At 44.0% G+C, this 26,343-nt stretch overlaps 1 long non-coding RNA gene across 2 annotated transcripts in view; it reads right to left on the bottom strand.

Moving 5' to 3' along the window:
* LOC126997582 (uncharacterized) overlaps positions 1-26,343 on the bottom strand; it is a 135,228-nt gene that overhangs the window by 108,616 nt on the left and 269 nt on the right. The window contains exon 1 of one of the 2 annotated variants that reach the window (XR_007752207.1): positions 5,991-6,156. The exons of the other annotated variant lie outside the window; for it this stretch is intronic. This is a non-coding gene — a long non-coding RNA (uncharacterized LOC126997582). Of the gene's footprint in view, positions 1-5,990; positions 6,157-26,343 lie in introns of those variants that run through there. 2 annotated transcript variants of the gene reach the window in all.

The following is a 26,343-nucleotide window of genomic DNA, read 5'->3' as shown; positions in this document are numbered from 1 at the left end:
TGTGGGTAGGCGGATTGGCGGGAGCTCCTGTGCTATTGACATGAGCGAGTGTGTGCCTTCCTTGATGCAGCGGAAGGAACATTGAGGAGTTAGGACAGTGAGGGCAAGGAACTACCGTCGCTGGAATAGGAAAAAAGAGTTGTGTTCATGAGGTAAGGCGAAGCTTGTGTGTTACTGACATGAGCGAGCGTGTGCCTTCCTTGATGCAGCGGAAGGAACATCGAGGAATTAGGACAGTGAGGGCAAGGATCTAACGTCGCTGGAAAAAAAAAAGAGAGAGAGAGAGTTGTGTTCATGAGGTAAGGCGAAGCTCGTGTGTTACTGACTTGAGAGAGTGTGAACCTTCCTTGATGCAGTGGAAGGAACATCAAGGAGTTAGAACAGTGAGGGCAAGGAACTAAAGTCACTGGAAAAGGATAGAGTTGTGTTCAGAAGGAAAGGCGAAATAGAACAAGGATGACGTAACCACAGCACAGCGTTTCTCTCCTACACTTTGGCATTATTGTGTTTACTCGCATTTTCTACTTTAATTCTGACATCGAGAGGCAAGCGAGATAAGTGGGTGATGGAGAGGTGTGGGAGGGACCTAGCATTGACTCCTGTGTTCTTGATATGTGTTTTTGATATAGTCCATGGCAATCCCTGTAACTTCACCGAGAGGCTTTTCAAACTGGTGGGGAGAGATGCTGATACGGTTAAAAATACGGGCAATATAGTTATGTGTTCTTGATATAGTCCAAGGCAATCCCTGTATCTTCACCGAGAGGCCTTTCAAACAGGTGTGGAGAGGTGCCGAAACTAAAAATGTGGGCAATATAGTTCTTTCAAGACACTTCAGAATGTGGATGTATGTTCTGGTACGCTGGAAGGAACATCCGGGAGCGAGGCCAATGAGGAGAGACTGATTGGGGTACTCGATCATGGCGTCGCAGCTACCATACAAGGGCAAGAATTAACCAGTATTTTCAGTTTCATCCCTTTCGGTCACCACTTTGGACTCTTTTTAGGAGCAGCAAGTAGCGGGTTTTTTAATTATTGTTTTCATTTTTTGTGCCCTTGAGCGGTCTTCTTTGTTGTGAAAAAAGAAAAGAAACTGTGATAGCCTTCCCTCTACTGCATCTCCTCTATGAAGTAGGTGATGGTGTAAGTGGGTCGCAAAGAGAGAAAAATATTATAAACACTAATCATCTAATCATCCGCAGAGAGAGAGAGAAAAAAATGATAAACACTTCTACAGAGGCACTAATCATCCGGTGGAATCGATAAGGTGTGTGTGTGTGTGTGTGTGTGTGTATGTGTGTGTGTGTGGTGGCCGGATTCTTGGATCTTCCTTATTTACCCTCCGACTAAGGGGGAATCGCATATTCGCACCGCAGTTTCCCTTCAGCCTTTAACGCAACTTTAGGGTGCGTGGAAGTCGCTGCCTCTGATGTGGGTCGAGGTACTCTTACTGGGAAACAGAATCGCACTATGCACTGCCACCTTCAGCTTCATGTAAATCATTATTTTTTTTAATACCTCAAAATTTTCGTCGTATCACCGTTTTAACTCCTTTACGGGGAATTTCACTTTTCCTTATTCTTTTTTACAGCAAAGGAAACAACACAAAGGCAATCTGGTAAACTCTGGAACAGCCTTCATTCGTCTGTATTTCCTCCTGCCTATGACTTGGCCTCTTTCAAGAAGAGTGTATCAAGACACCTCTCCACCCGAAATTGACCTCTCTTTTGGCTACTCTTTACTTTTATCTTTTATCGGAGCGGCGAGTAGCGGGCTTTTTTTATACTCTTTTTGTTGCCCTTGAGCCGTGTCCTCTGATGTAAAAAAATAATAATAATAATAATGAAAAATGCCCAAAAGTCACTCCTATAAATTCAAACTTCTTTTATTTTATTTTCTCTGGTGGGGGATGGGGCGGGAAAACCTAATGGAGCCTTTCCTTCCACTCAGTTTGGTTGATTATCGCCGAGGCCGCTCCCTGACCTGCCCCAATCAGCGCACTTAATATCCTTTTACTGTGTTCCGGCAGTTCCCCTTTAGAAGAAAAAGCAAGAGCCCGGCGCTGTGTGAGGCAAGCAATCCTTTAGGCTTGCAGCAGCTGGTTCACTGATCAGACGATTCCTTGCACTCCTTCAGTCGTGGCGCTCCCAAGAGAAACTCAGTGAAAATATGAAAATTAAAACCACGCCTCCCTACAACACCACGCCACATCACACCTCGTCTCGCCTCGCCCCAGACCAGTGCATCGGTATCAGCAACAAATTCTGGCAGGACAAAACGTCACTCAGACACAACGTTGCCAGATTATCGTACTCAGCCTCCTATGTTTGCCAATTTCCAACCCCAAAACTGCCTCCTCGACCCCAATAACTGCCTGCATATATAGTTATCGTTAAAATGGTTAATTATTGGTGCGTTTTTTTGCAATAGTTATGGGCATGGCTCAAAAACCGGTAAATACGAGGCTCTTAGTACGACAGTCTGGCACCGGTGCTCAGACGTTCACAAGTTCGCGGCTGCCCCCTCACCCCTCAGTACAACATCTCAGCCGTGGCCGTGTGTGTCGAAGCCTGTAAGTCACGTGTTGAGCCTACTGCACCACACAACCTTTAGCTTCTCACGCTCTCAGGTGAATCCCAGAGACTGACGACCGGCCAGCACTTGTCGTTTAACCCAGAAACCCTCAAGAAGATGATGAAGCTTCCACAATGGTGTTTTGATAAGGTAAATAACCGGGGTTTAATTTTTTACGGCAATATTTGAATGGCCAACACCCCTAATAGAAGAATGAATGAATAATACAGATCATCAACCTGTTTCTTTCCACTGCAGGACATGGACTTGAATATGAAGAAGAAGATGAACAAGAAGAACAAGAACAAGAACAAGAGGAAGAAGAACAAGAAGAAAAAGAAAAAGAAGAACAAGAACAAGACATGAACAAGAACAAGAACAAGAACAAGAAGAACAAGAACAAGCAGAAGAAGAAGAAGAAGTAGAAGAAGAAGAAGAAAAAAAAATAAAAAAAAATATCAAATGGAGAAGGGAAGGAGGAGGAGACAGAAAAAAAGGACGAATGAGAACTAGATAAAAACTACAGGAAAACTAAAATTCCAAGAGGTAACCCGGCAACAGGTATACTATACAGGCCAAGGAAGGGAGCACACGCTTGGCCCCTGGCGGCTGAAGAACGCAACACAGGGCGGCGCCACTCACGGGCCGTATCCTACACAGGTGAAACACGAGCAGGTGCCGTAATCACCTGGTCGACGGCACAGGTAAGAGAGAGAGAGAGAGAGAAACTAGACACACCCACGTTATTACCACTCGTCTCCTTCCAGCTTCGTAGTAACCTGACTAAGCTAAGGCTGGTTCTCTCTCTCTCTCTCTCTCTCTCTCTCACGAGTATATAATGTGTACAACCGGGAAAGTCTAAAGAAATACACATATACACTCCCGGACCACCTGACAGACTTGATTTATGGGGCTCCAGAAACTGCTATACACCGAGCCAGTCCTCTTATAAGCTGGTAATGAGACACCCATCTCTTTTATCACAAGCGTTCACCCGTTTTCTCAAGGTATAGTTCCTGTGACGATTCAACAATGACTATAGCATTTGTGACTGATAGGGCTCCGTTTATTACTGTATTTTCCTTTCATAAGTTAGCAATGAGACACCCACTACCGCCTTACACCTACGTACCTATTCCCTTTATGACACCCGTTCCCCGTTTTCTTTTCGGGTAGTAGTTGTTGTGACGATTAATTCAACACAGACTATAGCATTTGCGACTAACGGGGCTCCGGTTATTACTGCATTTTCCTTTCATAAGTTAGCAATGAGACACCCACTACCGTCTTACACCTACGTACCTATTCCCTTTATGACACCCGTTCCCCGTTTTCTTTTCGGGTAGTAGCTGTTGTGACGATTAATTCAGCACAGACTATAGCATTTGCGACTGATAGGGCTCCGGCTGTTATTGTACTTGCCTTTTATAAGCTCGTATGAGACACCCACTACAGCCTTACACATACGTACCTAAACTCTTTATGACGCTCGTTCACCGTTTTCTTTTCTAGTAGTTGTTGTGACGATTAATTCAACACTAACTATAAGGAATACGAGACTGACAGGGCTTCAGCTACTACTATTCCATAAAGCGTTGCCTCATAAATTAGTAATAAGACACCTACTCTATCCCTTCATCGTACTCGTCCCCCCGTTTTCTCTTCGAGGCATAGTAGCTGTGACGATTAATTTACCACTGACTACGGTAGATATGCGATAGCGGAGACACGGTTTTAAGTTTCCACAGTTGTGTTATTAATTCAAGGTGATGCAATACACTAACTAGCCCTTGCGGCATAATAGTTATTGGAATTTGTGTGTTGAAATGGATAGAACCGTGATTAAACTGAGCATGTTATTTCTTTGATTAAACTAAGCATATTATTATTTTTTTTTAATTGTGTTTAATTGTATTCGGAGGTGGAACTGTAATATTGAGGGGGAATTCTGTTGTTAATAAATTGAACAATGCGTTATAGCTGCGTCTTGATTGTTCAGTGTTAATATTGTTTTATCTATAGTGATTGTGAGCATAAAAGATTGACCTACTTACCTGAACCCGTAGCAAAACATCGATATTTTTACCTGATATTACTTTTTCTTATCATATTTCACTTCGTTATGCGTACACGTCATCTGAACACTGGCTTATAGTTTCTTTTTTGTTTTTGTTTGTGTTTTTTATATTTCGTTGTCTATTTCTGGGTGCTGCGACAGGATGAAAAATGCGTGTAAAACATGTACCTCTAAAGGCTTTCCAGAACACACACACACACACACACACACACACACACACAGTCCAATAATAACAACATAAAAAAGAGTTTCGTATGTGGTTTTCCCCGACACAATAACACACCCCTCCTTCTCTCCCTTCATATCTTTTTTCCTCTCTCTCTCTCTCTCTCTCTCTCTCTCTCTCTCTCTCTCTCTCTCTCTCTCTCTCATACAAAGGCTGATCCTCTGCCGCCGCGGTGACAAGTTAATACCCGCAAGTTATTCAGGTCACTCGGTTCGCTTACCCCCACACCTTTCCACCCTAACACACCAGTGGATGTCCTCTCGCCCCCACCTCCTCGCCCCCCTACTCCCACACGCTCAGCTTTGGACCAACTAAAATCAGATAAACGGAAGGGATTGCCTTTGGTACAGCGCACAACGCTCTGTATCGCGCCACTGAACTGTTTTGTCGTTGCTGTGGCTGGTGTTGTTTTTCTTGGTTTCGGTAAATCTTAAGAATAGCGGCTCCAAGCGGGTGCGCATTTAAGGCACGGTGTGGTGGTAATTGCAACATTTCTAGCACGTACGACGGGGTTTTGACAAGCCGACAGGCGTGTTTATGTCACAAGGGGAGTATTTTTCCACGCTGGCCTCACGATTTCCTCCAAGTCGATGGGCGATGAGACTGCGAGCTCCTAGGTCAAGAAAGGGAAGAGCCCGCGGGGGAAAAGTATACCCCTTGTGACATAAACACGCCTGTCCGCTTGTCAATACCCCGTCGTATGTGCCAGAAATGTTGTAATTACCACCATACCGTGCCCTAAACGCGCACCCGCTAGGAGCCGCTATTCTTAAGATTTACCTTGGTTTCTGATAAGGTTTCCCTGTCACGTCACTCTACTTGCTCAGTGTCAATATTTACACTGATAATGCTACACTAAGATATTTGAACGTATACAAAATAGGCTTTTATTCGCTATTCACAGGTCTCTAGAGAAAATTACATGCAAGAGAACCACCAAGAGTATTAAATTTTTTTTAGTTTTAAAGGGTTGTAGATAAATCTATTAACATCATTCAGAAAAATAAATATATGAACGCCATCTCCATTCATTATCAGTTACAGAGTAGACTGGGAGAAATTACATTATCTTCCATGAATCACTAAACTATCCAACACTTCGCCACTTCTTACCAGACACTGGCGTTTTCTGGAGCGGCGGCGTTTCTTGCTACACCGCCTCGTGCCACGAGTAGGACGTATCTTCAGGCCCTTCATCAATGAGCCGCCTCACCAGAACACTAACCGTTACCGCCCTACAACAACCAAAAGTCCGGCCACTGAAATAATGTTACGTATCACTTGCTAGCAGAGCACCTTCAGCGGCATTGCTACACGGTCCGCGGTGACGGAGACACTACCAACCGCCACCATTGCCGTTCCGAACCGAAGCTCGAACATAGTTTCATCAAGTGTCGAACCCCTATTCTTGGAGTTCCTGCCAGACATACCAGTGTTATTTGGCTTTTCTTTAATCCTTTGTGTACCTGATGTATGCCACTTGGTAAGCTTCTTTCAGCATTAAGTATTAAGGCATTCCCGATGTAATGCGAGACGGCACAATTCTATGATATTAATCCTTGAACCGCGAAGCTCCGAGACGCTCTTCATCCCCTCATCACTCATCCTTTGTGTCTCTGATGTATGCCACTTGGTAAGCTTCTCTCAACATAAGTATTAAGGCATCCTGATGTTCTGTGAGGCTGGGGACAGCTCCTCCTTGATATAAATCCTCGTACCGCCAAGCTCATCACAGCTTCACGGCGGCTGAACCTCGCCAAACGAGCGGTAGCTAGGCGGCGGCAATGGTCGTCACCCCGCCACACACGTTTCCGTTTCTTTCCGTTCCTGAGAATCCAGAAGCTTTTTTTATTTTATTTTCAAGATCAACGTATTCATCTTGAGGATTCACCAGACCTTTGATTTGTTCACTAGAAGATGCAATAGGACAGGAAATGGCGGAGGATCCATAACAGAGAGAGAGAGAGAGAGAGAGAGAGAGAGAGAGAGAGAGAGAGAGAGAGAGAGAGCAGTGTGTACGCATATTGAGAAGCTCATTACAAAAGGCTATCGCAGAGGTCAGCTGGAGGAGGCGAGCAGCGGCCAATCAGACGCGAGGAGGCTGTACATTCACACATTAATCCCTCGAGGTGAAGAAAAATCCCGCCGGCGAGAAAAAGTGCTCGCTAGAATTCGTTTTCCTCTCGCCATTATTCGTCGCTGCGATGAAAACAAAACAAAAGGAATTTGAAAGGGAAAGATAACTCGTCGTCCATGATTTAATTCACAGACGGTAGAGACAGCGATGATGAATATGAATACAACACACTTTGAACGAATATACAAAACGCTACACTTGAAACAATGCTACGAAAAGGATAACAGGGAAAGAGTAACCGGTCGTTCATTCTTGACACAGAGGAGAAAGAAACATGGAAACACGGGAGAGAGAGAGAGAGAGAGAGAGAGAGAGAGAGAGACCCTCAGCCACACTCAGTCCCTCACGCCGGCAACACAGCAGTGACAGCAGGGAACACTAACGACACTCGGCAACACTCAACAGCACTCTGGAATACGAATTGTTGGCGGGGAATTTATGAAAGAGTCTTAGATGTCACTTTGAGCCTTCTTCTCCTTTACTGTTATGAGTCCTATCCGTAAAAATTCATCCTCGTCTCCTCTTCCTCCTCCTCCTTTTATTCCTTCCTCTCTCTTCCTCCGTCAATAAAGAGCTCCTTCTCCTTCTTTCTCCTTATTTCCTCCTTCTTCTTGTTGTTCATCCTTCTTTTTTCTTCTTCTTTTCTCCTTCTTCTTTCCTCCTCCTTCTTCTTTTTTCTCCTCCTCCTCCATGAGAATGAATGTGAAGTTCAGTAAGATAAAGAACAAAATCACAAACAAAGAAGAAAACAAAAACAATTAAGAACAACAGAGAAACAAAACACACAAAACAAAATAAAACTAGAAAAATAAAACATAACAAGAACGAAACAACCCCGAGAAAGGTGTGACACTGGTTGATGGGGGTTGTTAACGTAGCGTACAGGTGTAAGGAGGAGCTCCCCTGTCCCACCCCCCTTCTCCTTTCAGACAGGTAGCCCCCCCTCTCTCGCCTTACCCCCCCTCCCCCCCTAAGTCTCGGCAGGTAAGTGAGGGCATATATAAGAGGTGAGTAATGCCGGCAGCGGAGTGTGAGGGCGGCACAAAGGAGGGAAGGGAGGGAGGAAGAGGAGGGAGAGAGCATTGTGACCACGCTTCTTAATTTCCGGAGAGTCCAGTGTCAGTCTTTTACACCTGCTCTCTCTCTCTCTCTCTCTCTCTCTCTCTCTCTCTCTCTCTCTCTCTTCGCTTTCTTTCCATTTTTCCCAATTATGTTTCTTTATTTATCAAGTATTCTCGTCTCTGTTCTGACATAAGAGTAAACAAAAGTCAAATAGGCTAGTTTGTTTTAATGGTTAAAGTGTTGTTTTTTTATTACTATCTATGCTGCTATCATTATTATTGTTACTATTATTATTATTATTATTATTATTATTATTATTATTATTATTATTATTATTATTATTATTATTATTATTATTATTATTATTATTATTATTATTACCTTACTTTTTTCATGCACTTTGTTTCTGTTTTCGCGCTATTTATTTATTCATAGCCGGTGAGTGGACAAGCTAAACACACACACACACACACACACACACACACACACACACACACACAGAGTTGATGAATGGAATACTTAACCAAATGAAACCTCGTGTGCAATATACATTCATACATTTAAGAAATTACATGATTAAAAAGTGATAAAACACACACACACACACACACACACACACACACACACACACACACACACACACACACACACACACACACACACACACACACCTGAGCGATAATTAATTGTTTCCCTGCCAACGAAGGTGAATGGAGTGAGTGAAACGTGTGCAGGTAATGTTAGTATTCAGTCTAAAGGAGCGACGCGTGACAGGTAAAAATATAAACATTCCTCCGTGCACCTGTATCCTGTCTGTGTCAGGTGAGAGAGAGAGAGAGAGAGAGAGAGAGAGAGAGAGAGAGAGAGAGAGAGAGAGTAGTACTATAATTTTATGGTGGCTAGTATGCTATTTCTATTACAGACGATGAGTTGTGAGTGCTCTGCGATTATTCTCTCTCTCTCTCTCTCTCTCTCTCTTGTGTTTTTTTTTTTTTTTTTGTAATATCCAAGGATTTCTAAAGTGTTGCGTTTTTACATTCTTCATTTTTCACATCAAAGTTTTTATACATATTTTTTTCCCGCCCACTTGTCACTTTTTTTTCCTTGATCATCCCTTCTTCACCCTCCTACACCACCACCACCACCACCTCCTCCTTCTCCTCCTCTTCGAAATCACTCCCCGTGCTATTGAATATGTCATAAACTTTAACAGACCGATTATAACTTCGCGAGGCTGATCGGGATGATTTGTAAGTTAGCCAAACCCTCGAATATGACTACTGGGAATCTTTGTGCGGGCTGGCGGCGGCGGTGGCGGAGGCGATGGTGATGGCGGTTGAGGCGACGAAGAAAGGAGGAGAGGAGGAATAGCGAGTGGGAGAAAGAGAGGAACAGGGAAGAAAGAGGAAGATATGTGGCAGTCTTTGGGTTGAGAGTCTCGTGAATGCATGTGTGTTTGTGTGTGTATAGAGATGTCAATAAGGAATACATTTTGATAGGGCAAAGAAACGGTAAAGATAGATAAAAATAGATAGAAAGAGAGAGAGGGAGAGAGTTAGATTAATCAACCAGACCAAAGGGGAGAATGAACAGATGGGTGAGATGAATTACTCTAACCAGGAATCGAACTCTGGCTCACGGATTCGTATATCTGAGCATGCTAACCACTACACCACGCCCTTCCTTCCTTCATTCCCCAACGTCCCTCACTCTTCTTCCCGACCCGCCGTATCACATTCACAGCTAAAGCGTCGGGACTCAACTCCTTTCACTCCGAGATTCTGACACTAGCGAGAAGGACGCATGACGCTGCCACATCAGTCATAGCTTGGCGTCACTTCATCGGCGGGAGTAGCAACTAAGTGGTGTTCCCTGTTACGTGAGTACCTGCTTATGGCGAAGACTTTGAGGCGTGAATCTGATATATACTAGTGTGCTTTTAGGAGGAGGAGGTGGAGAAGGTGGAGGAAGAGGAGGAGAGAAAAAAAGACGACGAGGATAAGCAGAACGAAGATGAAGAAAGTAGTCGTAGAAGAAGAAGTAGAAGAAGAAGAAGAAGAAGAAGTAGAAGAAGAAGAAATAGAAGTAGAAGAAGAAGAAGAAGAAGAAGAAGAAAGAAAAAGAAGAAGTAGTAGAAGAAAAAATAAAAGAAAATAAATAGAAGAAATAGAAGATTGTAAAGGAGATAAGGAAAGTTTATCGATTCTGCAGGTTTATTTATTTTAATAGAGCAATATCACTGCAATTTTTAATACCGATCATGTTAAAAAAAAGAGCATAGATTTTTTTTCACCGCCTTAAAATTAAATACCGTTTGAGCTTTAATCACTTGACTGCGGATTTCCTACATGAAGACATCACCAAGCTACAGGAATGGAACAAAAAGTGGCTGCTACAATTCAATGAAGAAAAATGTAAAGTCCTGCAGCTTGGGAGGGGATATCCAGCATACCAATACAACATGGGAAACACTCCACTATCCACCACAGAGGCAGAGAAAGACTTGCGAGTACCTGTATGTTACCAGGCTACCTGAGAAAGCCAAATCCATGCCAATCACAGCGGACGGGTTAAATGATCGATAGTTTCTGATTCTGTTTGTGCAAGTTTCGTTAATGTATCAAAAATTACTACATATGTTTTCCTTTTAACGAAACACAAACTATGCAGAGCCGCCATAACTATGCGTAAAATATTTAAATCATCTCTATGGAGCGCTCACCATTTTCAGGCAAGAGAATATTTGTAGTTTTTATCAGTTTGAATGAAAAATTTTAAAAGGTCGGTTACCCACACACCTAAGTACACACACACACACACACACACACACACACACACACACATACACGCATACATACACAAGCCATTAGTGATGTACGCACCGGCTACACACGCACACACACGTCTCTCTCTCTCTCTCTCTCTCTCTCTCTCTCTCTCTCTCTCGTCTACCCTCCTTTCTCTTAACACATGCGCAACGCTTTGTTCTTTTAAATGCAAACATCTTTTTCTATCCTCACTTTTTAACCGCCCCTTGCCCTTTTCCCTACTTAAAATCCATCCATTCCACTTCCTAAAATGATCCTCTTCTTTACGTTACACAGTTCCCATTCCCATTCCGAGTCTCGTATGCCATTCCCGCCACCACCTCCAACGCTATATACCTGAGCACAGATAAACAATGGTCACCTTTCTCATCTCCTTCCTCCTCCTCCTCCTCCTCCTCCTCCTCCTCCTCCTTTTCCTCTTCCCCCCCCCCCTCCATGCACCTCCACAAATAGCTTCCAGTTTTGTTTTTATTCGGAATATTTTTTGTTCTTTTTTGTATTCCTCGTCCTACGCATTTTTCTTTTCTACTGGAACACAGCTTTGCACTTTGTCGCAATCAAGCATGTGAGAGAGAGAGAGAGAGAGAGAGAGAGAGAGAGAGAGAGAGAGAGAGAGAGAGAGAGAGAGAGAGAGAGAGAGAGAAACACGGAGGGAAGGTCGCACGTTCTGTTGCACCTCGCCAACGCTCACCTCCCGTCTACTCACACCTTGCCCTGAAAACTCTACAACACTACAAACCGACCCTGGATCCAGATTACCCCAGTTACCCTTACCCAGGAGAGCTTAATATACCTACTGATCGACCAACCTGCCTGCACGCTCTTTACCCCAAACAGGATTAGAACCTCCGAACATTAGGCTGATCATGGCATCCGATCTGACCATTACCGTAGCTATCCTCACCCAGCCTCGCTCAATACTTCGACTGATTGACCCGCCAGCATTCACGGTCTGAGCCTCGGATGTGATTAGCAAGTCAACACACTACACAGCGCACCGCCAAGCACTTTTTTATGGTAACGGGATGCGGAAAAGAAAAGTTTGGGTATACGATATAGCTGCCTGTAGCCTCGATGTTCATTTCTGTCGGGGATGCAGAGATACAGAGATAAAAAGATGGGCTAAAAATGCACCCAATGTAATGATGCTACAATGAAACACGAATTTGTACAAAGAAGAGAATGAAGGACCAGGAGCGTCTTGATTTTCCCGAATTGAAAGGTTAAGTTTACCATATTACATAACGTCAATACTTACGAAAATATGGAACAAACTGACATTATTTTTTAAAGTAATTACCCTTTTGATTTTCTCGTATTGAAAGGTTAAGTTTACCATACTAAATAACCTCAACATTCACGGAAATATGGAACAAACAGACATCATTTTTAAAGCAGTTGGTCTTTTGATTCTCTCGTATTGAAAAGTTAAATTTACTATATTATATAACCTCAACATTGACGGAAATATGGAACAAACTGACATTGTTTTCCAAAGCAGTTAGCCCTTTAGTTAGTACCTCTCCACCCGAAACTGACCTCTCTTTTGGCCACTCATCTATACACTCTTTTTTTATATAGGGTTAGTGATTAGCAGGCTTTTGTTAATTACTTTTATTATGCCCTTGAGCTGCTTCCTTTACTGTAAAAAGTGTCAAACGCCCAGAATGCTTTAAAACTTTTTGGATTCATTTGTTTTTGAAGGGTTGTGCAAATACCTGCTCTGAGATTCGCTGAACGAGGAATGGCGAATCGAGTTAGCCTCTTTAACCTGTATGAACTGTTTCTAATTCCGTCACACGCTTTGTAAAGAATAAAACGGAAAGAATGAAATTGCGTCGCGCGTGTCAGAACTCGAGTGGACGCTGGCCGACCCTGGACGTTGTAGCGCGCCATGTTAACCTTTTATTATTCTCTCGAGGGAACAAAGAAGAAAAAAAAGCCTCGATTAAAGAATGCTGCCAAACATCCTATTACATTCCTTCTCGCTGAACACTTGTCAATATTTAAGGTTTGTGTTTGTTGCAGAGATTTTATTTTTAACACAATGAGTCTCTTGATTTTTGTCGTCTGTACACTGAACGCTTCACGATGCAAGATAGATAGATAGATAGATAGACAGATAGATATTGATAGATAGATATATATAGAGAGAGCACGAAAATACATAGAAGCAAAGGGATGTTAAATAAATCATTGTAGTTCTAGATTAAATATAGTTACAAAAAGATGCATTAGTTAATTGAGACGTCAAAAAAAAAAAGTGAAAAGACAGAAGGAAAAATAGGAAATGTAGAAAAAAGTGAAAGAATGAAAGGAAAACAAAGGAAAATTAATTCATTATAAAACCCAGAAGACGAAAAGGAAAAGGGAAAAAAAGAGGGAAAAAAATCAGAGAGCGGCAGAACAGACTATACCGTACTCTTCTAAGTCTATTCCTTACAATAAATATAAACGCACGTGCGAGTTCATGAATTTTACCTCGAGTGTTTTATATATTCGCGATTTTAATTTTCATAGTTTTTCTTACATTTCCGCCTCAGCTGCTCATGAAGGAATCTCAAACTCAAATATCTTCTCGCGGGGCGGAAACTTTGCAGCGGAATTATCAGAAGGAGAAATAAAACGAGAGAGAGAGAGAGAGAGAGAGAGAGAGAGAGAGAGAGAGAGAGAGAGAGAGAGAGAGAGAGAGAGAGAGAGAGAGAGAGAGAGAGAGAGAGAGAGAGAGAGAGAGAGAGAGAGAGAGGAGGAGGAAAAAAAACTTCTCAATCTCCTTCATACGTCACGCGAATAGATTAACCGATAAAAATAGTAATAATAACATCCATTAAGCGAGCATAAACTTACGAAAATACACACACACACACACACACACACACACACACACACACACACACACAGAAATACACGGAGGTACGGAAACTGCAAGAAGAGGAAAAGGAAGAGGAAGAGGAGAAAAAATATGCAATCAGGACAAAACCAGCGCCTTGCAGGACCCAAAACGATAAATTATGTAGGAACACCTGACTCACACTACCCCCCCCCCTCCTCTTCCTCCTCCTCCTCATACCGGGCCACTCTTTCCCTCCTTCCTTTCTTCCCTCCTCCTCCTCCTCCCCCCCAGGCAAGAAAATATTCCCACCGCCCGAATTTAAACTCCCCTTAAACTTTTCCCTTGTAGAGTTAAGCTGGCAAACTCGGATCCGCTCTTATGTGACTCCACCAAGTTGGATATTAAGATTCATAGTCGGTTCCCACAGCGCCCCGCCTCCCCCCCCCCCTCTCTCTCTCTCTCTCTCTCTCTCTCTCTCTCTCTCTCTCTCTCTCTCTCTCTCTCTCTCTCTCTCTCTCTCTCTCTCTCTCTCTTTCTGTTTCTCTCTCTCTCGTCACCTCTCTTTTTCCCCTCCTCTCCTTCTCCTCCTCCTTCTTCTTCCTTCTTCTTCATTTCTTCTCCTTCTCATATGTTATTGTTGTTCCTGTTTACGCAATGTTTTCTGCAGTTTATTGTTGTTGTTTTATTGCTGTAGTTGTTGTTTATGTTGTCAGGGTAAGGATTTCTAGAGGAGGAGGAGGAGGAGGAGGAGGAGGAGGAGGTGGAGGAAGAGGAGGAAGATAAAGTAAAAGAATGAAAACGAAAGAGGAGGAGGATGTGTCTCAAGAAGAAAAAAAATATGGAATGCTATCGTAAAACCTGAATATTTTGAGAGCTAGATAAGATATGGGAAGGGGAAGAAAGAGGAGGAGGAGGAGGAGGAGGAGGAGGAGGAGGAGGAGGATGGAGAGAGAGAGAGTTCACACACACACACACACAACCTCCCTCCTTCCCCCTCTCCACACACACACACACAAACACTACCCTCCCCCCCCAACCCCCCAGCAAACACCCTCTCTCCCCACCCCACACACACACATAACGAGGTGTCACACATAATAACACCATCACAGGGAACGCAGGCTGCACCACAACCACCACCACCACCCGCCGAGTCCGTGGGGCGCGCCTTAAGACCTGAGATGGGAGGGGCAAGAGGCAAGAGGGAAGAAGCAAGAGGAGGCCTGACGGGAAGGAGCCGGAAAGAGGGGGAAAGGGGGAGACCTGGTGACAAACAAATAAGGTGCCCAATAAACGATAACTAAATCAGAACCATTAACGAACCTACACCATATACACTCCTAGGGTCATATTTTTAAACATTTCGGCGGCCAAGCTCACATATTTGGAGACCATGGCTTTCGTAGGAGTTTGGGGCATTTCCAGGGGTAGTTTTACGACCCTTCTGGTACCGTGAACCTAAGGAAACAATCATTAGAAACCGATTGAACTCCTTTTCGGCCTTTAGAATTGGTATCAGCGACATGAGGTTCAAGGACAAAACATAAGAGAAGAATTATAGATAGAGAAAGGATAGGAAGGATAGGACTGTGGAGAACTGGACGGAAGGGGAAAAGACTGACTAGGAAAGGGTTTAAACAGAATGAGGAGAGGAAAGGCAGGTTAGAACAAGATAAGACAGCATGGGGAAGGTAAGAGAAAGGAAGAACAAGACAAAGCGGAGCAGGGGAGGGTGGGGCAGGCAGGGAGGCAGGGCGGGGACACGGGGCATCTCCCTCGACACCTTGGAAGAAATTAACTTCATCTGGCAAGGCGTAAATGACCCTCAGAGGTGCCGTCAGGAAGGGTGTGAGAGAGAGGGATGCCATGAGACTGAGAGGAAGAGAAAGGCGAGAAGTTTGCAGTGAGGAAATGCGATGCAGAGCTGAAGAACGGTGCAGGAAAGGAGGGAAGGCTGGGGCGTGGCGTACTGAAAAGGTGGGCGTGAGGAACCATGGGATAAAGGCGTTGGAGAGAGAGTAAAGAGTAGTTAAGTGAAGGGAAGAGGAGGAAATGACAGTGGAAGAGAAGGTGAAGGGAAGAAGGAAAGGAGAGGGCGTGAGGAACCATGGGATGAAGCTGGCAGAGGGAGGGTAAACTTTCAATGCTAATAACAAAATATGAAAAGGTAAAATCAATGTACGCTTTTCGAAAACATGCACATTCCAGTACCATACAATCACATAACCTTAAACAACTCTATCTCAAACGCACGGAAGGTATGAGGAAAGTCGTACAGGTAAGCAGGTCTTCGAGGGAAAGGTAAAGGTGACCGTCTATCTACGCCCCGTCCCCTGAGCTTTACTATTAATGAGTATCGCTGCCTCTCTAACGCCGAGCTATTCCTTGGACTGGATGACTCCGTTGAAGCTGCAAGTATCCACACCTGAGATGCCAAACCAGTCGTAGCATGTCTACTTCAACGAGAGAGAGAGAGAGAGAGAGAGAGAGAGAGAGAAAAGGGGGAAAAAGGAATATTAGAGCGAGCGCCGTCACACCTCGCCCTTCTCCCCGCCCGTCTCATCACGCCGCCTCATCCCACACTCCCTTCTGACCTCTCGCCCACCGTCATAACGTTTTCATGGATATCATAGACTGCGCTCTCGATCCTGACAGCTGGCCTTCTCGCACAGGTGACTTTATTCCCTTAGTATTGTTCTCCTTCTGTGCTGATAGTGTGCAGAGGGTGGAGTTGCAGCTGAGTGACCCCTTGAGGCTTGTGGGTTATTTATTATTTTGTGGCCTTTGAGTTGTCTGATGAAGAGTGATGGTGAATGACGTGATAATAGCTCAGCCCTTCCTTTGTCTGCTTTTATAAACTGGTTCCCTCGTCAGGTGTCGCGGTATAAAACATGCAGTTCAAATTGAAAATAGTTTATACACCATACGAAATGAGAAAGCCATGTAGCTATTTAAATTATATGTTTGTTTATTGACGTAAGAGAATCGGGAGCTTTTAAGATAATTACATTTGTTATATTCGCGTAATGGTGGTCAAGAACGGAGCTTGCACGTTGAGGCATGGCTGAGGGTGACACGCACGCTGCCCTCTGACACGATACATACGAGAGTGACGGAACAAAACAGGCGGGGCTATATCTGGTCACCCTCAGAGAAAAGACTAAAGTCGGTATTGTCAAACGCTTCCGCCTCTCACGTCAACTCTTTCCAAAGGTCATGAAGGAGATCAATCGGATTTCAATAAGTGTGTTTTTAGGTTCATGGTACAGATGAAGGGTCAAACTACCACCAGGGTCATCAAACTACCCCAGGAAATGACCCAAACTCTAATGAAAGCCTTGTCAAATATGAGTGTTTGATAATATTGCCCTATGTATACAACCCTCACCACCATCACCACCACCGTCACCATCACCGTCACCACCACCAACAACAACACCAGCAGGCATCGAAAACTACCACCAGGGTCACAAAACTACCCAAGGAAATGACCCAAACTCTAATGAAAGCCTTGTCAAATATGAGTGTTTGATAATATTGCCCTATGTATACCACTCTCAACCGTCATCCCCACACCACCAGTCACCACCACCACCACCACCACCAACGACGACGCCAGCAAGCACCGAAAACCACCACCAGGGTCACAAAACTACTCCAGGAAATGACCCAAACTCTAATGAAAGCCTTGTCAAATATGAGTGTTTAATAATGTGGCCCTAAGTATACCACCCTCACCACCATCACCACCACCACCACCACCAACAACAACAACGACGACGCCAGCAAGCACCGAAAACTACCACCAGGGTCACAAAACTACCCAAGGAAATGACCCAAACTCTAATGAAAGCCTTGTCAAATATGAGTGTTTGATAATATTGCCCTATGTATACCACTCTCACCACCATCCCCACACCACCACCACCACCAGAAACCCTCACCACCACCACCACCACTCACCCTCACCACCACCACCACCAACACCACCAGCAGGCACCGTTCCAGGACCTGCCTCGCCTCACCTCGCCCCGCCCATGCACCCTCCCGCCTTTCAACTTGTTACTCAGCGGGATCTGGTGGCAAGATAATAGTTTGCATTCTTTTATTGTCATCATTATGCCCGTGACATTGTAATCATAAGTTCTTAATTAACTTTCCAACTTCCCGGGAAATCTGATAGAGGGTTCCCGTGCTGCCTGCGGTCAAGGGGGAGGAAGAGGGAAAAATGCGAGGGATGGAAAACTCCCAACACTGAGATATTCCGCAGATTAAGGAACGGATAACAGACCAAGGAACGGACGGCAAACTAAGGAACGAACATCAGGCTAACGGACAGCAGATTAAGGAGCGGACATCACGCTAAGGAACGGACATCAGGCTAAGAAACGAACAGCAGACTAACGCTCATGAAAAGGAAGATATATATATTAAACTAACCATTTGACCATTGTACGAAATATCCCTTTTTTTGACCGAATATCTTCTCAACGGTTCTGTGATGCGTTTCCAAGCCAAGTATTAAAACAGGAACACAAGCTAACACAAAGGAGACCAAGAGAGACGTTGAAACGGCGGCACAGGTAAACAGCAGAAGGTCGAACTCACCGTTGCCAGATTATCGTACTCAGAGCATAGTATTTACCGGTTTCTGACGCCTAACTATTGCCAAGAAACATCAGGATCTAACTCTTTTAACGATAACTATAAATGAGTTTCGTTATTGGAGCCCAGAAGACAGTTTTGGGGGAGGAAGTCGGGAAATAAAAGCGGCTGAGTACGACAATCTGGCAACGTTGGACTCGAACTGGGTGGACAAAAGCCTAAGCTGGAAGTAGGATGAGCCGGGTAACTGGACGCCCTCCGCTGTAATGAAGCAAGACAACCTACCCGAAGGAGTGCCGTCTGGACCTCCTCCTCCTCCTCCCCGCCCCCGTTCACCTGAGGAGGCCCGGGCAGGTGACCCTTATTAGTGGGCCCTTCCTTTCCTTTCCTTTTCCATCCTATTTTATTTCCTCTCCCGATCTTCCTCTTTTACTGATTTCTTCCTATTTTCTTATTGGTAGTTTTTATTTTATTTTTCAAGTGTCAGACATTAGTTGTTGTTTTTAGTACTCTTTTATCTCCTGTTGTCCCTTTCCTTTCCTCTCCCGATCTTTCTCTCTTACCGATATATTTCTTTTTTTTCTTATCGGTAGTCTTTGTCCTTCTAATGTGTTATTATAATTACTTTCTGCTATGTCGGGTTTTTAGTATGACCTTTCTTCTGTACCGTGAACCCAAGGAAACACTTATTAGAACCCGATTGACCTCATCTTCGCCTTTGGAAACAAGCTCACATATTTGACAAGGCTTTCGTAGGAGTTTGGGGCATCTCCAGGGGTATCTTTATGACCCTTATGGTAGTCTGACCCTTCGTCTGCACCGTGAACTCAAGGAAACACTCATTAGAACCCGATTGACCTCCTCTTCGGCCTTTGGGAATAGTTGATGTGACAGGTGGAAGCCTCTAACAAAACCTACCATTACCCAAACCAAAGAATTTTCTCTCTAATTATTGGCATCACTGTTTTTTCACTCTCACATGCCTTTCTAATTTTCCTGTCTATAATACCCAGCTTTCTTATCCTCCCTGTTCTCACTCCCTATCCTTGGCCTGTCTGTTCCTATCTCACATGTCCTCCTTCCCCTCCTCTCACCTTTCACCCGCTCCCTTTCTTCCCTTTCCCTGCGAGCTCGATGGCCTCTTTACCTTGTAGTTGTGTCTCGTTATTTCACCCGCCTGTCACACTCTGGTCATGTCCCTTCACCAACACCCTCCTCTCCCTCTCCTCCTCCTCCGACTCTCAATCTTCTTCCCCTTCTCCTCCCTTTCTTCCTTTTTTCCGGATGTCCTTCTCTTTCTTATGATCCTTTCTTTCCCTCTCCTTCCTTTCCCTTTCCTCCATCCCCTTCTTCTTCTCTTTTGCTTCCCTTTCCTGTATTCCCTCTCTTCATTTCCTTATTTTCACTCATTTTTCTATATTTTTCTCTTCCCTTTTTATCCCTTCCTTCCTTCCCCTTATTCACACACTTCTCTTTCTTTTATTTTTTCTTTCTCTTCCATTCTTCCTTCCCCTCGTTTCCCCTTCCTCCTCCTCCTCCTCCAATCTTCTGTCCCCTTTTTCTCTCTTGTATTTTTATCCTTTTCTCAGTTCCTTTTCTCTTTCTCTCTTATTTCCCCTCTTCTTCCTTTCCCCCTTTCTTCATTTCCTTCCCTCTCCACCTTTTTTCCCTTCCCTTCTTCCTCTCTCATTTTTTTCCTCTTTCCCCTTTCCCATCTCTTGTCTTCCCTCCTCTTCCTCTCGTCATTTTCCTCTTTTCCTTATTTTCTTTCCCCATTCCCTCTCTCTCTCTCTCCCCGTAACCTCCTTTCCCTCTTATCGCTTTTCCCTTTCCTCCTACTTCTCTCAACTCTTTCCTCTTTCAATCTCTTTACATTCCCCTTCCATCCCCCTTCCTCTTTAGTTCCTTAGTCTCCTACAAGCTCCAGCATTTTCCCCTTTAAACGTCGCCCATTTGAGCAAAACAAGACGTGGTTCACAACACGAGAAATTCACTAAAAATTCATCCTTTCTGTCTGTCAGCGGAATGAAGAGCGAGACGAATTCACGCTAAGATCTGCTAATAAAAATTTGCATATATATGAAGCGAAAAAGAGGAGGAGGTGATGATTACGCTTAAAGACGTGGAAGATGAGGCGAATATGAGGACGAGGAGGAGGAAGAAGAAGAAGAAGAATATAAGAACGTAAGGAGTCTGCAAGAGGCCGATGGAGGAAGAGGAGGAGGACGAAGAAGAGGACGAGGAGGGAGGAAAAATAAAGAATAAGAAAGAAATGGAATAAAAAAGGGAGGCAGGAAAAACGGAAGTTGTAAAAAGTGAATAAATAACTTGGTGATTTTCTTACACACACACACACAAACACACACACACACACACACACACACACACACACACACACACACACACACACACACACCTGCTCCTCTTTTCGGATCCCCCCTTCCTTGCCCTAATCGAACTCACCTTTCTCACCTGTCGCTCCCCTTCCCCATCATCCCCCCCCCCCCAGGTATGTCCAGCGTCCCCCCTCCCCCTATCCCCCCCTCCTCCAGGTCAACGCGACGCTAAATACCAAGAAGAAAACTTTCAGAAATGTGAAGGTAATTTTGACATGCCAAGAGTCTGCTCCATTGCATAGTTCCTTCAATTTGCAGGACCCGCGCCCCTCCCCCCCCCCTCCCTCTACCATCATCATCATCATCACCACCATCATCATCGTCTTCCCTCTCCTTCCACTGCCCTCGCTCCACCAGTATATGATCTTCTTCTTCCTCCTCCTTTTCCATTTTTAATATGACTTTTGCTCCAGTTCCTAATCTTCCAGCCATCAGAACCCCACTTGCTTACCTCCGCCTCGCCGTCCAATTCCATTTATTTCGCTTTTGCTTTTTTTTTTTAACACCAAACCCTCTCGCTGGTCACGCCCCTTCCGCCATCTCTATCCGGGCTTTCCTTCCTTTCCCTCCTTTTCCTCTCCCTCCTTTCCTATTTCTTCTTTCCTTCCTTTATCCTTATCCCTTTCATCCTGTCACTTATTTCCGGTTGCTCCCTTCTCTGTCTTTCCTTTCCTCCTTTATCTTTCTTCTCTTTCCTTTTCGTTTCGCTTCGCTTCCTTTCCCTGTTCTCCTGTTTCTTCTTTCCTTCCCTTAACTTTATCCCTTTCATCCTGTAACATATTTCCTGTTGCTCCCTTCCCTGTCTTTCCTTCCTCCTTTCCTTTGCTTCGCTTCCCATAACTTCCTTCTCCTCCTCCTCCTCCTCCTCCTCTTCCTTCTCCTAGACTTCCCTGCTCCCCCTTAGCCATCTCTCTCCAATATTCAGTTCCGCTAAGACAAGGTAAAGTAAGGCAACTCCTCGCACACCGTTTACCCATAACCTCGATTCCAAATTAATCCCAAACAAGGCAGTCGAATCAGCACACACACACACACACACACACACACACACACACACACACACCTCAATCTTCCCCTTGATATACCACTCGACCTGAACACGATATTTATATACGTTTTCCTCCTCCTCCTCTTCTTCTGTCTCCACAATAACAATAATAACAATACTCTAGTGAACATGAATCAATAAAGTAATCGGACAGTTAACAACAGGATTCCCCGGCGGGTGTGGCTTAGCGTGTTGAATTTTAAGCTTCATGCAGCACGAGGACACTGATGGGGCTTAATTACACGAGCGGGGCGCCGGCCAGGGGGGGGTGGAGGCGGCGGGAGACAGTTCCTATTTCTGGGCCCGATCCACTACCTCGCCCTCCCTCCCTGCCTTGCTCTTCCCCGCCTAATGCCTATTGTTTAAGGTCATATTTAAGGCTCAGGATCAGTCTCAGTATAAAATTTCAGGCCGTTGTTATCAGAGTGTCATTTATTTTTCTCCCTCGAAGGTGTGTGTGTGTGTGTGTGTGTGGGTGGGGGGTGGGTGTGGGTGTATATATATAAACATACATACAGAGAGAGAGAGAGAGAGAGAGAGAGAGAGAGAGAGGAGGAGGCTAACAAACAGAGAAGTGTAGGTCATGCTTGCTAGCCTACCCTCTCTCTCTTTATGGATGGATGTGTGTGTGTGTGTGTGTGTGTGTGTGTGTGTACAAATATTATTCCTAGGGGAGAAAGACTGCTTGATTGAGTTTGGGGAGTGGCCCGGCCAGGGGATTAGTGGTGCTCAGAGAGAGAGAGAGAGAGAGAGAGAGAGAGATTCCTCGGTCAGACATGGGCCGATAAATCCTTCTAGCATGGAGGCTCTTTGCTTAGTCACCCCTTTCAAAATGCATATGATAACAATAATAATAATAAAAATAATAATGTACATGTAAAGTTTTGAGAAGAAAAACTAAATGCGCAAAGTAAACAAAAAGCAAATAGGGAAAAAAGGATGAGAACTAGATTGATGTACAGTTATTTTTACGATTCTTCCTACACTCACAAAAAAAAAAAAAGAATAGCATAATCAGCTACCACACAAAAACATCGTGGGAAGTATAGCACTGACCTGACTTTTTTTATTAGCCTATTATTTCAACTTGGGCTGAACACACACACACACACACACACACACACACACACACACACACAAAGAAAGATATTAAAAAGTACCACTAGCAGATAAAGTCAACACGAATCAAATTCGATGTAAAGGCAGAGTTCGGAAGAATAATACCAGGCAACTTTCACATGTCCATTATCTCTCTCTCTCTCTCTCTCTCTCTCTCTCTAACACCAGTGGACAATTTGCTCGGCGGGACGCAAAACTCGATTTACCAAAGGAGCTTTCACGCGGCCGCCAGTATTAGTCTGGAACTCTCTACTTTGACTCCGATTCCAATAAATTTCGAGATCGATTTGGTTTGGGTTGGAATCTGTAAACTTTAGGTATTTATTGGAATAATTCGCGTTATCTGTGGCCGCTGTCATCACTGCCACAACCGCCACCCATATCACCAGCAGAGAAAACGACCACGGCACACAACTGAAGAGATAAATAAACATATACGCGTAACTGTTCTTCATTGCCGCCGCCGCCATCACCACCACCACACCTATCTCGTTACAAACGTAAACTCGCCGCTATCAACAACACATATACACAGCCACACGACAGCCAATCACCGCCACCGCAACACAGTACATTTCCGAGTCAAACTGATATGATTGAAAATAGAAGAAAACATACAAGAGCCGGAGACGAGAGAGAAAACGGAGCCAATTACTCCTGCGTGTTATAATTTCGGTACTGAGATTGTCAAGGCGAGAAAGAAATAATCGGAAGAAAAAGATTAAGTTCTACATCATGAATTTAATTACATGTATAAAGAGTTTATTTCCTATACGTGAAATGAAATGCAATTAGCTGCTCCTTTTCCTCACTGCCTTATAAAAAATGAGCAGCCTATTTTTGGCCGCCGAGGGAAAGGACTGCCTGACGATCGCGAGTTGAGCGTGTGAGCAGGCCATGGTGAATGATACACAAACAAATAAACAAACAAAGAATACTATGCCAATGAGTCCAAAAGCTCCTTTGCTGTTGAGCCTTATTATACCAATGAATGTGTTTAGTTAGTACTTCACTTGGAAATAAGTATATATTCATAACGAAAAATAATCCACCGACATAGGAAAATTCACCTCTAAGCTAAAGTCTAAAGCTGCTTACACGGCATGACCCATGGAAATAACCACACCAAGTATTATTTTTATGTGAAAAAGGTGGGACAGTCTGGGTGACACCGGCGGCATCTCAATTAAAGACCGTTGATACCTACAATTCCATGATTTATTTTTTTGGTATCATTATTATTTTGCATTTTGCAAATATTATCGGAAAGAAATGCTAAACAAAAATATGGCCCTGTCAACATATTCTCACCATCGTGAGAGGGAGCCAGTCAAAATCGCAATGCCCGCCACTGTAACCAGCAAGACAAGCCACACCGTTACTGCTGCCAGTACCACCCCGCGCGGCCACGACGGGAGCCTCGTCAAACTCAATGCTGGACCCGCCAACACGGACGTCCTGACATTACGAACGCCATCACAATTTTCAATATCTGGCAGCATTCCAACAAGTTAGGTAAACACCATTATTCCTTTCAGGCTTAATGACATAACGGCACAATCACTCACTGGGATGTGACTGATTCTCCAAGTGTTCTCATCACCTCGGCCTCTGCTACCTCATGCACGGCTCGTGCTGACGGTTCGTGTGCCAGGCAGGCGATAGCACGATCCAGGCACAGCCGGCCAGTCCATCACGGAACTGAGTGAACTTGAATCACTGAAATCAGTAAATATTTTCCAGTCCCCATCCAAATGCAAACGAGAGGGATTTAGGCAGCAGTGCATGCATATTCATTTTATAAACAAGCAGGTTAAAAAGGGGATTTAATACAATAGAAACAGGTGAATACATTACCGTGCAATGGAGGAAGGGTTTCCGAACGGCAGCGCCATAATATGGAGGGCAGACCCTTTATAATTTCCATCGCGCGTTAGTGTTGACCCTCCACTTTATCACTTCCCCTGTTTAGTTTTATGCTCACAAATTACCGACATGCACCTGCCAAAATAACTGGGGGCTCCGAAATAATTGACGACGCAGCTGAACTGTGACGCCACCGATAGACAATTAATTAAACTGACTGGCATTTCCGCAGTCTTCCACGGCGGCTTGGACAAAAAGGGCGTGTGGTTGGCTGTGGTGTGATATGCGTCGGAATACTACAAATTCCCCTCAAGGAACAAAGATCAGATGAAGACCATATGGTTGTCGTGTGTTACTTTGCATTTCTCGATTAAGATACTACTTTCATGAAAATGTTATATGCTCTAGATAAGAAATACACCTGTACTTAAAACTCAAGAAATGATTAGTGCACGCAAGATATGACGTCGTGTAAAAAAATCCCATACCTTTTTTTTTTATCTCCTGCTGGTTCATCTTAACACGAAACCTACGTCGGTAGACGCAAAAAAACAAATAAACGAAGAGATTACAAAACATTATCAGTAGGCTAACACTTCCCAACACTGAAAACTATATAGAGTACAGAGCTGGGCATCGCTATCGAATTCGAACTTCCGCTGTCACAAATTCGCTAACTTATTCCATAACTTTCGCAATCACAATTCCGCTAATTTGGAGATTTAGTTTAAATCGCAATCGCAAATCCGCAATCGCAAATAGCTACACAATATTTGCAGTCTTCCCCCACAAAACTTGACACCGAAAATGCAAACCGCAAACAAATATTGTATTATTAATAGTCCTCGAATCTCTTTTCACTCTATTTGTGATGTAATGATGTAGCTAGGCATTGATCATACATACGCTACTGCTACTTCAAGTATGGACGATTTGTAATCATACTAATTACTTTGTAATAATCTGACAAGCATCTATTTTTAACTTATTTTTAATGAGAAGGACCAAAGGAAGTTCATGAGTGCGACTGTCAAAACTAAATCCATATTCATATGCCCTGTCTCCTTCAAAACACTTATTATGATGTTTATAATAAGATCCCCTGCGAGGTTTATATGTGAATATGCTTTTTGTAAAAAGTGGAAAAGGCAACAACAGCACTGACGGTGTGGCGAGCTACTAAATCACCTGCGCTTGTACGGCCCAGCAAGCCTCGGTTAGCCATGTCTCGTACATACAATGACGCTGAGTGAATTGGGAAATATATGTTAATCACAGTCTCAAAGATAAGTGAAGTTTAATTTGTAATGCAGTACCTACAGCTGCGAAATGATTAAACTCTAGCAGAACGAGAGGACATTTTGACTCAACGAATATGTAGCCTATTATTACACGGCACGCTAACCCAGCCACAGCTTTGAGGCCAGGCTGCATTGCATGTATTTTCCAATCCACTCAGCGTTACTGTGAACACCATAAATGTATGTAACTTTGAGGCTGGCTTAATTATATAGGGATAACCAGTGCGACTTCAGTGACTCCCTAGCAGCTACACCGGTATGAAGTACTGAG

The sequence above is a fragment of the Eriocheir sinensis genome, chromosome 12, assembly GCF_024679095.1.
Source record: "Eriocheir sinensis breed Jianghai 21 chromosome 12, ASM2467909v1, whole genome shotgun sequence".
NCBI lineage: Eukaryota > Metazoa > Arthropoda > Malacostraca > Decapoda > Varunidae > Eriocheir > Eriocheir sinensis.
The sequence above is the reverse complement of the archived record's forward strand: the minus strand, read 5'-3'. Positions and strand labels throughout refer to the sequence as shown.